The sequence below is a fragment of the Heterodontus francisci genome, unplaced genomic scaffold (genome assembly GCF_036365525.1).
Source record: "Heterodontus francisci isolate sHetFra1 unplaced genomic scaffold, sHetFra1.hap1 HAP1_SCAFFOLD_58, whole genome shotgun sequence".
Lineage (NCBI taxonomy): Eukaryota > Metazoa > Chordata > Chondrichthyes > Heterodontiformes > Heterodontidae > Heterodontus > Heterodontus francisci.
The window spans coordinates 5,915,532-5,930,913 of record NW_027142006.1 but is presented as its reverse complement, the minus strand read 5'-3'; the positions used below and the strand labels follow the sequence as shown (position 1 = coordinate 5,930,913).

The window sequence follows — 15,382 nt, the reverse complement described above, 5'->3', positions numbered from 1 at the left end:
GCTTCTGATCATAATCGCACCAGCCCACTCTTTAAAGTGACAGGGACCTGTAGTTCAGCAATTTGGGCTCATTGCCCACAATGTACCTTGATTTTTACCTGGTTTGGATTAAAGCCGGTACCAACAGGCTCAGGGCCGCTCGGGAAGGACTTTTCTGTTGACACAACAGCTCCACTATTCCAGGAAGACACCGGCAGCAGCAGGGGTCAACTTTCAGAAAGGAGTTCAGACATTTTAAATGTTGTATTTTATTTCTTAATTGTATGTAAGTTTTTAGCATGGCCTGATCAGAGTTCTTAAATTTACATCTGACTTTTTATTAACAAGATTGAAGTGTTTTTAAAAGATCTCTAAATATATATGACTTTTTATCGAGATTTACTTGGATTCTTTGTAAAGACTCGAGTAAGATTGAAGTGACTTTTAAAAACTACATCTTATCCTTTAAAATCCTGCTTCCATGTAGATGACATTGGAAGATGACTTCAGAATAGCTTAGACTATCTTTCTAACAGGTACTGCAACAGCTTAAGACCTACTTTTCTGCAAAAGCTGGTGAATTACCTTCCGGGAGCGGAGAGGAGCGGAGCGGAGCAGACCTATATGGACCGATATGAGGAGAACGTTGAGAGCGGAGCCGATAAATCCAATCCGAGGATCGAGGCCCAGTCTCTTACCTTCCAGGAGTGGAGTGGAGATCTTCCAGTGTGCTGGAGTTTTGAAAAAAAAAGAAGCCAACTGTGATGTCAGAGGAGAGCTGCAAGGTGATTGGTTGGTGAGTCACTGCTGTTAGTGTATTTAAATATCATAAAGAAAAGGGCAAAGTTTTTTAGTTGAAAAAAAAAACCTCTGCTGATAAGATGAGTACCACTAAAGTGTTTCTTTTATTCAGTGTAACTTATGAAGGACTTTAGATTGTAGTGGGTAGAACAAGGCCCCGAGTGTCATTAGCATTTTTTAATTAAGGGAGTAACTAATTAATCTAAGGGTAAGTCATGGCAGGAGAACTCAGTCCCGTGATATGCTCCTCCTGCGCTATGTGGGGATTCAGGAACCCTCCCAGTCTCCATGACGACCATGTGTGCAGGAAGTGTATCCAGCTGCAGCTACTGGCTGCTCGCATTATGGAGCTGGAACTGCGGGTGGTTTCACTGTGGAGCGTCCGCGAAGCTGAGGGCGTCATGGATAGCATGTTTAGTGAGGGGGTCGCACCGCAGGTAATGGATGCACAGGCAGAAAAGGGATGGGTGACCACCAGATGGAATAGTAGGAGCAGGCAGGTAGTGCAGGAGTCCCCTGTGGCCATCCCCCTCTCAAACAGAGATACTGCTTTGGTTACTGTTGGGGGGATGACCTCCCAGGGGAAAAGAGCAACAGCGCGGTCCGTGGCACCAGAAAGGGTTCTGCCGCACAGCAGGGAAGGAAAAGGGGTGGAAGAGCTATTGTGATAGGGGATTCTATCAGAAGGGGTGCAGATAGGCGTTTCTGTGGCCGCAAACGAGACTCCAGGATGGTATGTTGCCTCCCTAATACTAGGGTCAAGGATGTTTCTGGGCAGCTGCCGGAAATTCTGAAAGGGGAGGGTGTGCAGCCAGAGATCGTGGTCCATATTGGTACGAACGACATAGGCAGGAAGACAGATGAGGTTCTGCAAAGTGAATATAGGGAGTTAGGCAGAAGGTTAAAGAGCAGGACCTCTAGGGTTGTAATCTCAGGATTACTCCCTGTGACACGTGCTAGTGCGGGTCGGAATAGGAGGATTAGGCAAATGAATGCGTTGCTGAAGACTGGCGAAGGCGGGAGGGCTTCAGGTACTTGGATCATTGGGATCTCTTCTGGTGTAGAGGTGACCTGTACAAGAGGGACGGGTTGCATCTGAACTGGAAGGGGACCAATATCCTTGTAGGGAGATTTTATAGTAATACACTGGAGGGTTTAAACTAGTCTTGCAGCGGGCGTGGGACCCAAAGTAGTAGTCTCTCCGATGAGATAGTTGAGGCAAATGGAGAGGTTAAAGCAAGCAAGTCCAGTAGGCAGGCCAGGCAGGGGCAGGACAGGGAGCATGGAAGGTCTGGTGGGCTAAACTGCATTTACTTTAATGCAAGTATCCTTACAGGTAAGGCAGATGAACTCAGAGCATGGATCGGTACATGGGATTGTGGTATTGTAGCTATTACGGAAACGTGGTTGAGGGATGGGCAGGACTGGCAGCTCAATGTTCCGCGGTACCGATCCTTCCGGCCTGACAGAGGTGGAGGTAAGAGAGGAGGGGGAGTTGCACTATTGATTAGGGAGGACATCACGGCAGTACTTAGAGAGGATATCCCGGGGTGAATGTCCAGTGAGGCCATACTGGTAGAACTTAGAAATAATAAAAGGGTGATCCCTTTGATGGGATTATACGATAGGCCCCCCAATAGTCAGAGGGAAGTGGAGGAGCATATATGTAGGGAAATCACAGATAGGTATAGGAATTATAGGGTTGTAATAGTAGGTGATTTTAACTTCCCTAATATTGACTGGGACTGCCGTAGTGCTAAGGGATCAGATGGGGAAGAATTTGTTAAGTGGGTCCAGGATAGTTTTCTGAAGCAGTACGTGGATGGCCCGACTAGAGAAGGGGCTACACTCGATCTCCTCTTAGGAAATGAGAATGGGCAGGTGGTTGATATGGCAGTGGGGGAGCACTTTGGGACCAGTGACCATAACTCTATTAGCTTCAAGGTAGTTATGAAAAAGAATAGGACTGGTCCTCAGGTTGAAGTCCTAAATTGGGGGAAGGCTAATTTACATGGCATCAGACAGGAACTCTCAAAAGTTGAATGGGAGAGGCTGTTTACAGGTAAAGGGACGTCTGGCAAGTGGGAGGCTTTTAAAAGTGAGATAGGAAGAGTTCAGGGCCAGCATGTTCCTGTTCGATGGAAGGGCAAGGCTGGCAAGTTAAGGGAACCTTGGTTGACGAGGGATATTGAGTGTCTGGTCAGGACAAAGAAGGAGGCATACGCCAGGTATAGGCAGCTGGGATCGAGCGAGTCCCTCGAGAAGTATAGGGGATATAGGAGTATACTTAAGAAGGAAATTAGGAGGGCGAAAAGGGGCCATGAGATTTCCCTGGCAGATAAGATAAAGGAGAATCCTAAAAGATTCTATAAGTGTATTAAGAGTAAAAGGGTAGCTAGGGAGAGAGTAGGTCCCCTTAAGGATCAGTGTGGCAATCTATGTGTGAAGCCACGCGAAATGGGCGAGGTCTTAAATGAATATTTCTCGTCTGTATTTACCGTGGAGAAGGTCATGGAAGCTAGTGAGTTCAAGGGAGGGAACAGCGATATCCTGCAGCATATCAACATTACAAAGGAGGAGGTGTTGGAGGTTTTGAAGCGCATTAAGGTGAATAAATCACCAGGGCCTGATCAGATGTATCCTAGGATGCTATGGGAAGCAAGGGAGGAGATTGCTGGGGCGCTGGCAGAGATTTTTGTATCATCGTTAGCCACGGGTGAGGTACCGGAAGACTGGAGGATAGCTAATTTGTTAATTAATAAATTAAATAACAAATCATGTCGCCTCTTTCTCTTCTAAACTCTGGCGGAGACAAGCCCAGCTTGTCCAATCTTTCCTCGTATGACAGCCCACCCATGCCATATATTATTCTCTTAAACTTTCTCTGTACTGCCTCCAATGCATTTACATCCTTCCGCAAATAAGGAGACCAGTACAGTACTCAGTACTGCAGAAGAGGTCTCACCAATGTCCTGTATAGCTGAAGCATAACCTCCCTACTATTGTATTCAATTCCCATGGTGATAAATGATAACATTCTATAGCTTTCCTAATTACGTGCTGGACCTGCATACTAACCTTTTGCAATTCATGCCCTCGGACACCCAGATCCCTCTGCATCTCAGAGCTCTGCAATCTCTCACCATTTAGATAATATGCGATTTTATTCTTCCTGCCATAGTGGACAATTTCCGACTTTCCCACATTATACTCCATTTGCCAGGTCTTTGCCCAATCACTTAACCTATCGATATCCCTTTGTAGCCCCCTTATGTCCTCTTCACAACCTACTTTCCTACCTATCTTTGTGATCAGCAAATTTAGCAACAATACCTTCGGTCCCTTCATCTAAGTCATTTATATAAATTGTAAAAAGTTGAGGCCCCAGCACAGATCCCTGTGGCACACCACTCGTTACTTCTTGCCAACCAGAAAGTGACCCATTTATGCTGACTCTCTGTTTCCTGTCAGCTAGCCAATCGTCTATCCATGCCAATATGTTACCGCCGACACCATGAGCTTTTATTTTCTGCAATAACCTTTGATATGGCACCTTATCCTTCTGGAAATCGAAATACAATACATCCACTGGTTCCCCTTTATCCACAGCACATGTAACTCCCTCAAAGAACTCCAATAAATTGGTTAAACATGATTTCCCTTTCAAAAAACCATGTTGACTCTGCCTGATTACCTTAATTTTTTCTAAATGCCCTGCTATAACATCCTCTGTAATAGCTCCAAACATTTTCCCTCAGACAAATGTTAAGATAACTGGCCTGTCGTTTCCTGCTTTCTGTCTCCCTCCCTTTTTGAATAAATGAGTTACATTCACTCTTTTCCAATCTAACGGAACCTTCTCGAATCTAGGGAATTTTGGAATATTAAAACCAGCGCATCAACTATCTCACTAGCCAATTCAGGACCTGGCGACTTGTCAACCCGCAGCTCCAACAATTTGTTTAGTACCACTTCCCTGGTGATTGGAATTTTCTTGAGTTCCTCCATCCCTTCAATTTCCTGATATACGGCTAATACTGGGATGTTATTTGTATCCTCAATAGTGAAGACCGATGCAAAGTATCTGTTCAATTCATCTGCCATCTCTTAATTATCCATTATTAATTCGCCAGACACACTTTCTATTGGACCAACAGTCGCTTTGTTAACTCTTTTCTTTTTAAAATATCTATCGAAACTCTTACTAGTTGTCTTGAAATTTCTTGCGAGCTTTCTCTCATACTCTAATTTTACCTTCCTTATCAATCTTTTAGTCATTCTTTGCTGTTTTTTTAATATTCTGTCCAATTTTCTGACCTGCCTCCCATCTTTGCACAATTATGGGCTTTTTCTTTAAGTTTGATAGTATCTTTCACTGTTTTCGTGAACCATGGATGGTGAGTCCCACCTTTGGAACTTTTCTTTCTCGTTGAAATGTATCTATTCTGTGTATTCTGAAATATCCCCTTAAATGTCTGCCACTGCATCTCTATTGACTTATCCCTTAACCTAATTTGCCAGTTCACTTCAGCTAGCTCTGCTTTCATGACCTTATAATTGCCCTTATTAAAATTTAAAATACTAGTCTGGGACCCACTCTCCTCTCCCTCAAACTGAATGTAAAATTCAATCATATTATAATCGCTACTACCGAGGGGCACCTTAACTATGAGGTCATTAATTAATCCTATCTCGTTGCACAATGCCAGGTCTAGTATAGCCTGCTCTCTGGTTGGCTCCAGAATGTATTGTTCCAAGAAATTATCCCCAAAACATTCTATGTATTCCTCATCTAGGCTACCTCTGCCCATCTGAATTTTCCAATCTATATGTAGATTAAAATCCCCCATAATTATCACAGTACCTTTCTGACAAGCTGCCATTATTTCCTCCTTTATATCCCATCCGACAGTGTGGCTAATGTTAGGTGGCCTGTACACCACTCCCACAAGAGACTTCTTGCCTTTATGATTTCTCATTTGTACTCAAACTGCTTCTGCATCCTGATCTCCAGAACTCAGGTCATCCCTCTCTATTACGCTAATACCATCATTAATTAACAGAGCTACCCCGCCACCTTTTCCTAGCTTCCTGTCCTTCCAAAATGCCATGTCATCTCCAATATTCACATCCCAATCTATGTCGCCCTGCAGCCATGTCTCTGTAATGACTATCAGATCGGACTTATTTATTCTATTTGTGCTCCCAGTTCATCTGTTTTGTTTCAAATGCTCCATGCATTCAGATACAGAGCATTTAGTTTTGTCCTTTTATTATTTTTGTCACCTCTAGCCTTATCTGTCGATTTACTCTCAGATTTGTACATTCTGTCCCTTCCTGTCACAGTCTGTTTATCATTTCCCATATTTATACCTTTCTCTCTTGCCTTGTCTCTCCTCCTTGATTCACCATATCTTCCCAAATTTGATCCCTTGCCCCCACTATTCAGTTTAAAACCGTCTCTACTTCCCTCGTTATGTGGCTCGCTAGAACACCGGCACCGGCACGGTTCAGGTGTAGACAGTCCCAACGGTACAGCCACCTCTTTCCCCAGTACTGGTGCCAATGCCCCACGAACCAGAACCCACTACTACCACACCAGTCTTTCAGCCGCACATTACTTTCTCTAATCTTTTTTGTCCTTTGCCAATTTGCACATGGCTCAGGTAATAATCCAGAGATGATTAACTTTGAGGTTCTGCTTCTTAATTTGGTGCCTAGTTCCTCATACTGAGTTTGCAGAACCTCTATCCTTGTCCTGCCTATGTCTTTGGTACCGACATGGACCACGACGACTGGATCCTCCCCCTCCCATTGTATGTTTCGCTCCAGCCCTGAGCAGATGTCCTGAATCCTGGCACCGGCAGGCAACACAGCCGTCTGGACTCTTGCTTTTGCTGCAGAGAACAGAGTCAATCCACCTTATTATACTGTCCCCTACTACCACTACATTCCTTTTTTCTCCCTCTTTGAGCCGCAAACACTTACTGCAGACGTGTTTGCCCTGGATCACACTGGCATCCAGGAACTCCCACATGCTGCAGCTGTGACACATCACCTGTCCTGTCATCCTTAACGTGTTTCAATTAACTACTTAAATATTTTATTCAATTATTCATTTTACTGTATATTTTATTAAACGTACCACTAGTTTGTTTACTATTTTAAACGTTAGGACTAAAATGGACCTTAATTACTGAACAGATGTGCATCAAGCGGGTCGGTTCTTCCAAACCAATCAACTACCTGCTTGCCTGTGATGTCACAGCTTACCAGATCCTCACCAAACAGCTCCTTCCACTGCACTGAAGAAAGAACCAAATCCTGTATCCTCACCCCAGCGGCTCTCTGTTTCCCTGCTCTCACTCTCCATTGTGACGTCACTCCTCGATTTTTTTTTCCCCTGCTCTGCTCCTCTCTCTTTCGCTCTGTCTCCGAGTCTGTGCTTTTGGCGCATTTCTTCATTTGTTGTTCCGTTGTGCTCCTCTGTGTCTGGTCCAAAACCTGACTCCGGTGGGACTTGAACCCACAACCTTTGAATATCGTCTTAATCATTATTTAGAAGTCCAACACGCTATCCATTGCGCCACAGAGCCTCACACATTTTTGTAAACATCACTAAGGCCTTTGATCTTGTCAGCAGAGACGGCCGCTTGAAACTGCGATGGAACATAGGCTGCCCTCCTGACCACTTGGGCATCATCTCTTCTTTCCACGAGAACATGCACAGTTCCATCAGTTACAATGGAGCAACATCAGACGCTTTCAAGATCAGCAGTGGGGTAAAGCAGGGCTGCGCGCTGGCGCCAACTCTCTTAGGAACAGAGGAACATCGGAGTAAGCTATTCAGCCCGTCGAGCCTGCTCTGTCATTCAATTCGATCATGGCTGATCACCTACCTCAAAGCCCCTTTCCCATGCTATCCCCATATCCCTTGATGTCATGAGTATCAAGATTTCTATCAATTTCTGTCTTGAACATGCTCAATGATTGAGCTGCCACAGCCCTCTGGGGCACAGTATTCCAATGATTCACCACCGTCTGAGTGAAGAAATTCCACCCATCTCAGTTTTAAATGGCCTACTCCTTATTCTGAGACGATGTCCTTTGGTTTTAGACTCACCAACCAGGGCAAACATCCTGTCTACATCCACACTGTCACGCCCTGTAAGAATTTTGTCAGTTTCAATCAGATCACCTCTCATTCTTCGAAACTTTAAGGAATACAGGCCCAGTTTCCTCATCAGACAATCCCACCATCCCAGGGATTAGTCTGGTGACATAAAAACAAGAAATGCTGGAACCACTCAGCAGGTCTGGCAGCATCTGTGAAAAGAGAAGCAGAGTTAATGTTTCAGGTCAGTGACCCATCTTCGGAACTGACATATATTAGAAAAGTCACAGGTTATAAGCAAGTGGGGTGGGGGTGGGGCAAGAGATAACAAAGGAGAAGGTGTAGATTGGACAAGGCCACATAGCTGACCAAAAGGTCATGCAGCAAAGGCAAACAATATGTTAATGGTGTGTTGAAAGACAAAGCATTAGTACAGATTAGGTGTTAACGGACTGAATATTGAACAGCAGCAAGTACAAACCTGAAAAAAAACAGTAGGTAAGCAAACTGAACAAACTGAGATGAAATGAAATAAATGCAAAAAAAAGATTAGTCTGTTGACCCTCTGTTTCACCACCTCTATGGCAAGTGTATCCTTCATAAGATGAGGAGACTAAACTGTACACAATACTCCAGTGCGGATTCACCAAGGCTCTATACAATTGCAGCAAGACATCTTTACTCCTGTACTCATGACCCCTCGTGTGGGTACAACATACCATTTGCCTTCCTAATTGATTACTGCACCTGCACAAGAGCTTTTAGTGTCTCAGGAACAAGGACACCCAGGTCCCTTTGGACATCGACACTTCCCAACCTCTCACCATTTAAGAAATACTCTGTCTTTCTGTTTATTCTACCAAAGTGAATAACTTCACACTTATTCACATTATATTCCATGTTCTTGCCCATTCACTTAGCCTCTCCAGGTCCCCTGGAAGCCTCTCTGCATCCTCCTCACAACTCACACTTCACCGAGCTTTGTGTCATCTGCAAACTTGGAAATATTGCATTTAATCCCCACATCCAAATCATTTATATAGGTTGTTAACAGCTGTGGCTCCAACACTGATCCTTGCAGTACCCCAATAGTAACAGCCTGCCATCCTGAGAAGGACCCGTTATTCCTGCTCTCTGTTTTCGGTCTGTTAACCAATTCTCAATCCATATCAGTATATTATCCCCAAGCCTATGTGCTCTAATTTTGTTTACTCACCTCCTGTGTGGGACCTTACCAAAGGAAAATACAAATACCACACATCCACTGGTTCTCCTTTATCTGTTCTATAGGTAACATCCTCAAAAATCTCAACAGGTTTTTCAAACCTGTTTTCCTTTTCATAATTCTATGTTGACTCTGCCCAATCATGTCATCATTTTCGAACTGTCTAGTTATCACATCCTTTATAATTGGCATATTCTTCTCCATGCTGCTATTGTGCACTTTCAATTACTCAGATATAGGTGTTCACCTGCACATCAGAGCTGACGACAAGCTGTTCAACTTGGCAAGACTGTGCGCCAAGACCAAAGTGGGTAAATTCCTAGTCTGTGAGTTGCTATTTGCTGATGATGCTGTGCTGACATCCCATAATGAAGTTCAGTCACAGCAGCTTGTAGATCGGTTCTCCCTGGCCTGCAAAGAGTTTGGACTGACAATCAGCATCAGGAAGATGAAAGATACGGGCCAGGACGTAGAGACTCCACTTTCCAACAACATCGACAACCTCACTTTGGAGGTTGTCAACAGCTTCACATACCTTCAATCAACAATCACCAAAAATCTGTCCCTTGATACTGAAATCAGCACCAGGATTGCCAATGCTGCAACTGTCATGTCAAAGTTGAGAAGACAAGTGTGAACCGACAGCAAACTGACCGAAAATACAAAGCTCCACGTGTACAAGGCTTGTGTTCTCAGCACCCTCCTTTATAGTAGAGAAGCATCAACAACTTATACAAGCCAAAAAAAGCGGCTGAACAGCTTCCACCTCCACTGCCTCAGATGGATACTGGGCATCTCCTGGCAGGACAGAGTGCCGAATGCGGAAGTACACCAGCGTGCAGGGATCCGCAGCATGTTTCCACTCTTGAGTCAGCGGTGACTCTGTTGACTGGGCCAAATGGATGACGGTCACATTGCCAAATACATGCTCTCTGGTGAGCTTGCTATCAGCATGAGATCAACAGGTCAGGGGAAAAAAATCAAGTCCTTTGGAGAGGTTTGAGTTAATTAAGGAGAGTGGGCATGGATTTATCAATGGGAGTTCATGCTTGACGAATCTAACTGCATTTGTTGATAAACGATCTGAAAATACTGATGCAGGGAATGCAGTGGATGTTGTTTATATGGATGTTACGAAAGCATTTTATAAAGTACCACATAAAAGGGTGGTTAACAAAATTGGGGTTCATGGATTAGGAGGGTCAGTGTCCATTTGGAGAGTAAATTGTTTTAAAGACTGAAAACAGCGAGTCATATTAAATGGTTCTTGGTCAGACTGGAGGATAGTCGACAGTGGTGTTCCCCAAGGGTCAGTGCCAGAACCACTGCTTTTTTTGCTGAAGGTAAGTGACTTGGATCTTGGAATACAGAGTAGAATCTCAAAATATGCCGATGACACCAAACTTGGAGGAGTGGCAAACAGTGAGGATGATATGAACTGCCTGCAACAGGACAGCGATAGGCTAGCAGAATGGGCAGACAGGTGGCAGATGGAATTTAATAGTGACAAGTGTGAGGTGATGTATTTTGGCATAAGGAATAGGGAGAGGCAATATATACTTAATGGCACAGTTATAAAGAGTGTGCTGGAATAGAGGGACTTGGGGTTCATGTGCATCAATCTTTGAAGGAGGCAAGTCATATTGCGAGAGTGGTTCGCAAAGCATATGGGAGCTTGGGCTTTATAAATAGAGGCATTGAGTACAAAAGCAGGGAAGTTATGCTGAACCATTATAATACTCTGGTTAGGCCCCAATTGGAGTGTTGCTTCCAGTTCTGCTCAGCAGACTTTAGAAAGAATGTGAGAGTCCTTGAGAGGACGCAGAGGCGATTTACCAGAATGGATCCAGGGATGGGGGATTTTAGTTACAAGGTTAGGTTGGAAAAGCTAGGATTATTCTGCCTTTCTCAAAGGAGATTGAGTGGAGAATTGATAGAGGTGTATAACACCTCCAGAGAACAGGCCATCCTGGACTGGGTATTGTGTAATGAGAAAGGATTAGTTAACAATCTTGTTGTGTGGGGTCCCTTGGGGAAGTGCGCCCATAATATGATAAAATTCTTCATTAAGATGGAGAGTGAGAGAGTTGATTCCGAGACTCGGGTCCTGAATCTAAACAAAGAAAACTATGAAGGTATGAGGCGTGAGTTGGCTATGATAGATTGGGGAACGTTACTTAAAGGGTTGACAGTGGATAGGCAATGGCTAGCATTTAAAGAGCGCATGGATGAATTACAACAATTGTTCATTCCTGTCTGTGCATAAGTAAAACAGGAAGGGTGGCTCAACTGTGGCTTACAAAAGAAATTAAGGAAAGTATTAGATCCAAGGAGGAGAAATATAAAATGGCCAGAACAAGCAGCAAACCTGAAGATTGTGAGCAGTTTGGAATTTAGCAGAGGAGGACAAAAGGATTGATTAAGAAGGGGGAAATAGAGTATGAGAGTAAGCTAGCAGAGAACATAAAAACTGACTGTAAAAGCTTCTATAGATATGTGTAGAGAAAAAGATTAGTGAAGACAAATGTGGGCCCTTTACAGTCAGAAACGGGGGAATTTATAATGGGGAACAAAGAAATGGCAGACCAATTAAATACATACTTTGGATCTGTCTTCACAAAGGAGGATACAAATTATCTCCCAGAAATGTTGGGGAACATAGGGTCTAGTGAGAAGGAGGAACTGGATGAAATCAGTATTAGTAGGGAATGTTGGGGAAATTGATGGGATTGAAGGCCGATAAATCCCCAGGGCCTGATAATCTACATGTCAGAGTACTGAAGGAAGTGGCCCTTGAAATAGCAGATGCATTTTTGGTCTTTTTTCAAAATTCTATCGACTCTGGAACAGTTCCAATGGATTGGACGGTAGTTAATGTAACTCCACTATTTAAAAAAAGAGGCAGAAAGAAAACAGCGAATTATATACCGGTTAGCCTGACATCAGTCGTGGGGAAAATGCTGGAGTCCATTATAAAAGATGTAATAGCAGAGTGCAATAATAACTCGTCTCCACTCCTAGTATTTCTAAATCCCACACATTCACTATAATGTGAACAATTATTTCCTGTTGTGTCTCTCTCAGATTTGTAAACTTCACTGTATTGGAGTGAGGTGACATCTACTGGCAGGAAGCAAGAACTGCAATCAAACAGCAGAAACTCCACAGTCTGTCAGGGTTAAAGAAACATTGCAAAGTGAGGCAACAGCGAAGTGGTTTGATTGGGTAGATGGAGACATGATTCCACTTGTGGTGGTGTCTGAAGCAAAGGCCAGACATACAAAATTGTCATTAATAAAAGAAATGAGGAATTCATGAAAAATGTAGTAACGTAGTGAATGGTTAGAATGTGGATAGAATAGAAAGTGAGATTGGATGGACAGAAGCAGTCTGAAAGGATGGATGAAACAAAAGGTGAGTGCCCTGAAACGTTAACTGTGTTTCTCACAGCACAGATGCTGCCAGAGCTGCTGAACATTTCCAGCACTTTCTGTTTTTATTTCAGCATTTGCAGGATGTTGCTTTGATCTGAAAAAAATGGATGATTGGCTGGGGGGTTCCAGTGACATTCCACAGCAGCTAACAAAGCCTGACCTGTCAGTGGCTCGTTGGTCTAGGGGTATGATTCTTGCTTTGGGAGTATGGTTAATTAACATGCGAGAGATCCCGGGTTAAAGTCCCGGACGAGCCCTGGTCTGCTGGCATTTTTAGATTAAGGTTATCTATTGGTTTCAGCCTTGCAGAAGGTGGAATTGACTTCCATACGGAGCTGGCTTGAGGACCAGACAACTGGATTCAAAGAGCTTGTCGACAAAATTGTAATTAACTAAATGTACAGATAGCCAAGTGGGAATATAAAGTTGTTGCTGGAATTGTGACCTGACTCCAAAAACAACAGGACTGGGTTCTGGACTGGAATGGAATGGAATTCTTCAGTGTTTCTGTTGTTTGGCTTGCATTGACTCATCGATTTTCTTGTTTTTCACTTTGTCGATGCCTTTGAATAATTGTGGATCCTTCTTCAGGGTGTCTTCTTTCACCAGGTATTTCTGACCTCTGATGATGTTGATTGTAATCAGCTTCAATTCGCTGATAGTTTTGGAAGTGAGCAGATTTCATTTGCTTGAGTCTACAACATGGAACTCAGTCTGACATGTGGACCCATGGGAGGATTTGAATGCCACCCCTGCGTTGGAGTTGCATCCATCCAATAAGAGACCGAGTAGAAGTGACAGTTCTGTCAGTCGAATATGAGACTTTTAATGGCAGGGTTGTGAGTTTGAGTGCCATTCTGTTTTTCCCTTTTGTAAGGCTTCATGAGCAGAGAGTACAGGGAGTGTTTGAAATGAGCAAGTCTCGCTTCGATTCAGGACTCTGACCTCTCAGCAGCATCTCACTATGAAAGATTGAATTTGATCTCATTTCATTCTCAGCTCGGGGTCTGTGCGGCTCAGTGGCACTTCTGTCTGTCTCCCGCTTCACAATCCATCAGTACTGAGAAAGCAATGGGGAATATTACTCACATGTTGTGTTCTTTAATTTTTTGGAAAACTTGAATGTATGTATATTCTTCCAAAACAAGGACACCAAACGGCTGTTAATGTAGGGCTGAAATAGCTCAGTTGGCAGAGCGTTAGACTGAAGATTTAAAGGTCCCTGGTTCAATCCCGTGTTTCAGCAATTTTGCTTCCTTATGCGTCCCTTGCCTTGGTTCTGATTTTCCGGTTGCACAATTTACTTTGAAATTATTTACCAAGCACCAGTGGATTGAATTTGAGAAACAACACACAGTCATTTACAGCACAGAAGGTGGTCGTTTGGCCTATCACGTCCATGCTGGCTCTCCCCGGAGCAATCTGGTCAGTTCCACTCACCAGCTCGGTCCCTTTCCTCCTGCAAGTTTCTTTCCTTCAAGTATCCATCAAATTTCCTTTTCAAATCATTGATTGTCTCTGCTTCCACCACACTCGTGGGCCAAGACATTACTACCCACAGCATAAAAAATTCCACCTCATCAAGGATGGGAAATACTTATATCTTCCATATTTGCTTATTCTCTATTTCTATGAGAATAGAGCGACAGTCAACATGAAAGGAAACCCAAAAATCTTCGAGCAGCATGAAAATGATAAGTGGGTAGTAAGATGTTGAGTCGGGCCTATTAGGAACAAAAAGGATAATATAAGCTTCGAGGTGCAGGGCAATGTTAATCTACTTAATGAGTACTTTGCATCAGTGATCACTGAGGAAGTGGAATTTGACAAAATATCAGTCGAAGTGAAGACAGTAGAGTCAATGGAGAGGGTACAAATTGAGAGAGGGAGGTACTAAAAAGGCTGGCTGTCCTTAGGGTAGATAAATCACCTGGTCTGGATGGCTGGCATCCCAGGTTGCGAAAGGAAATGCGGATGCAGATACTGGAAGAGTTTGCCATAATCTTCCAATCTTCCCTGGATACGGGGGAGGTGCCAGGAGTAAACAGTGGCAAATGCGACGCCCTTATTCAAGAAAGGGTGTAAGGACAGTCCGGCTAACTACAGGCTAGTTAGATTAACAGCAGCGGTGGGTAAGGTTTTAGAAAGAATAATCAGGGTAAAAAAATCAACAGTCACTTGGAGAGGTTTGAGTTAATTACGGAGAGTGAGCATGGATTTATAAATGGGAGTTCATGCTTGACTAATCTAACTGCATTTTCTGATGAACTAACAGAGCAGCTGGATGAAGGGAATGCAGTGGATGTTGTTTATATGGATTTTAAGGAAGCGTTTGACAAGGTACCACATAAAAGTGGGGTTTACAAAATTGAGGTTCGTGGTATAGGAGGGTCAGTGTCCAATTGGATAGAAAATTTGTTTAAGGACAGAAAACAGCGAGTCTTATTCAATGATTCTTTGTCAGACTGGAGGATAGTCGACAGTGGTGTTTCCCAAGGGTCAGTGCTGGAACCACTGCCTTTTTTTGCTAAAGATAAATGACTTGGATCTTGGAATATTGAGTAGAATCTCAAAATATCCCGATGACAACAAACTTGGAGGAGTGGCAAACAGTGAGGATGATATGAACTGCCTGCAACAGGACAATGATAGGCTAGCAGAATGGGCAGACAGGTGGCAGATGGAATTTAATAGTGACAAGTGTGAGGTGATGTATTTTGGCATAAGGAATAGGGAGAGGCAATATTTACTTAATGGCACAGTTCTGAAGTGTGTGTTGGAATAGAGGGACTTGGGGTTCATGTGCATCAATCTTTGAAGGTGGCAAGA

At 43.6% G+C, this 15,382-nt stretch overlaps 2 non-coding genes across 2 annotated transcripts; one reads left to right on the top strand and one right to left on the bottom strand.

Annotated features, from left to right (window-relative positions):
- Window positions 1-7,285: 7,285 nt before the first annotated feature.
- On the bottom strand, window positions 7,286-7,376 carry trnar-ucu (transfer RNA arginine (anticodon UCU)). The gene is given in 2 exon segments: window positions 7,286-7,321; window positions 7,340-7,376. It is a non-coding gene; the product is annotated as a tRNA-Arg (tRNA).
- A 6,350-nt stretch (window positions 7,377-13,726) lies between these two features.
- On the top strand, window positions 13,727-13,799 carry trnaf-gaa (transfer RNA phenylalanine (anticodon GAA)). The gene has a single exon. It is a non-coding gene; the product is annotated as a tRNA-Phe (tRNA).
- Window positions 13,800-15,382: the final 1,583 nt, after the last annotated feature.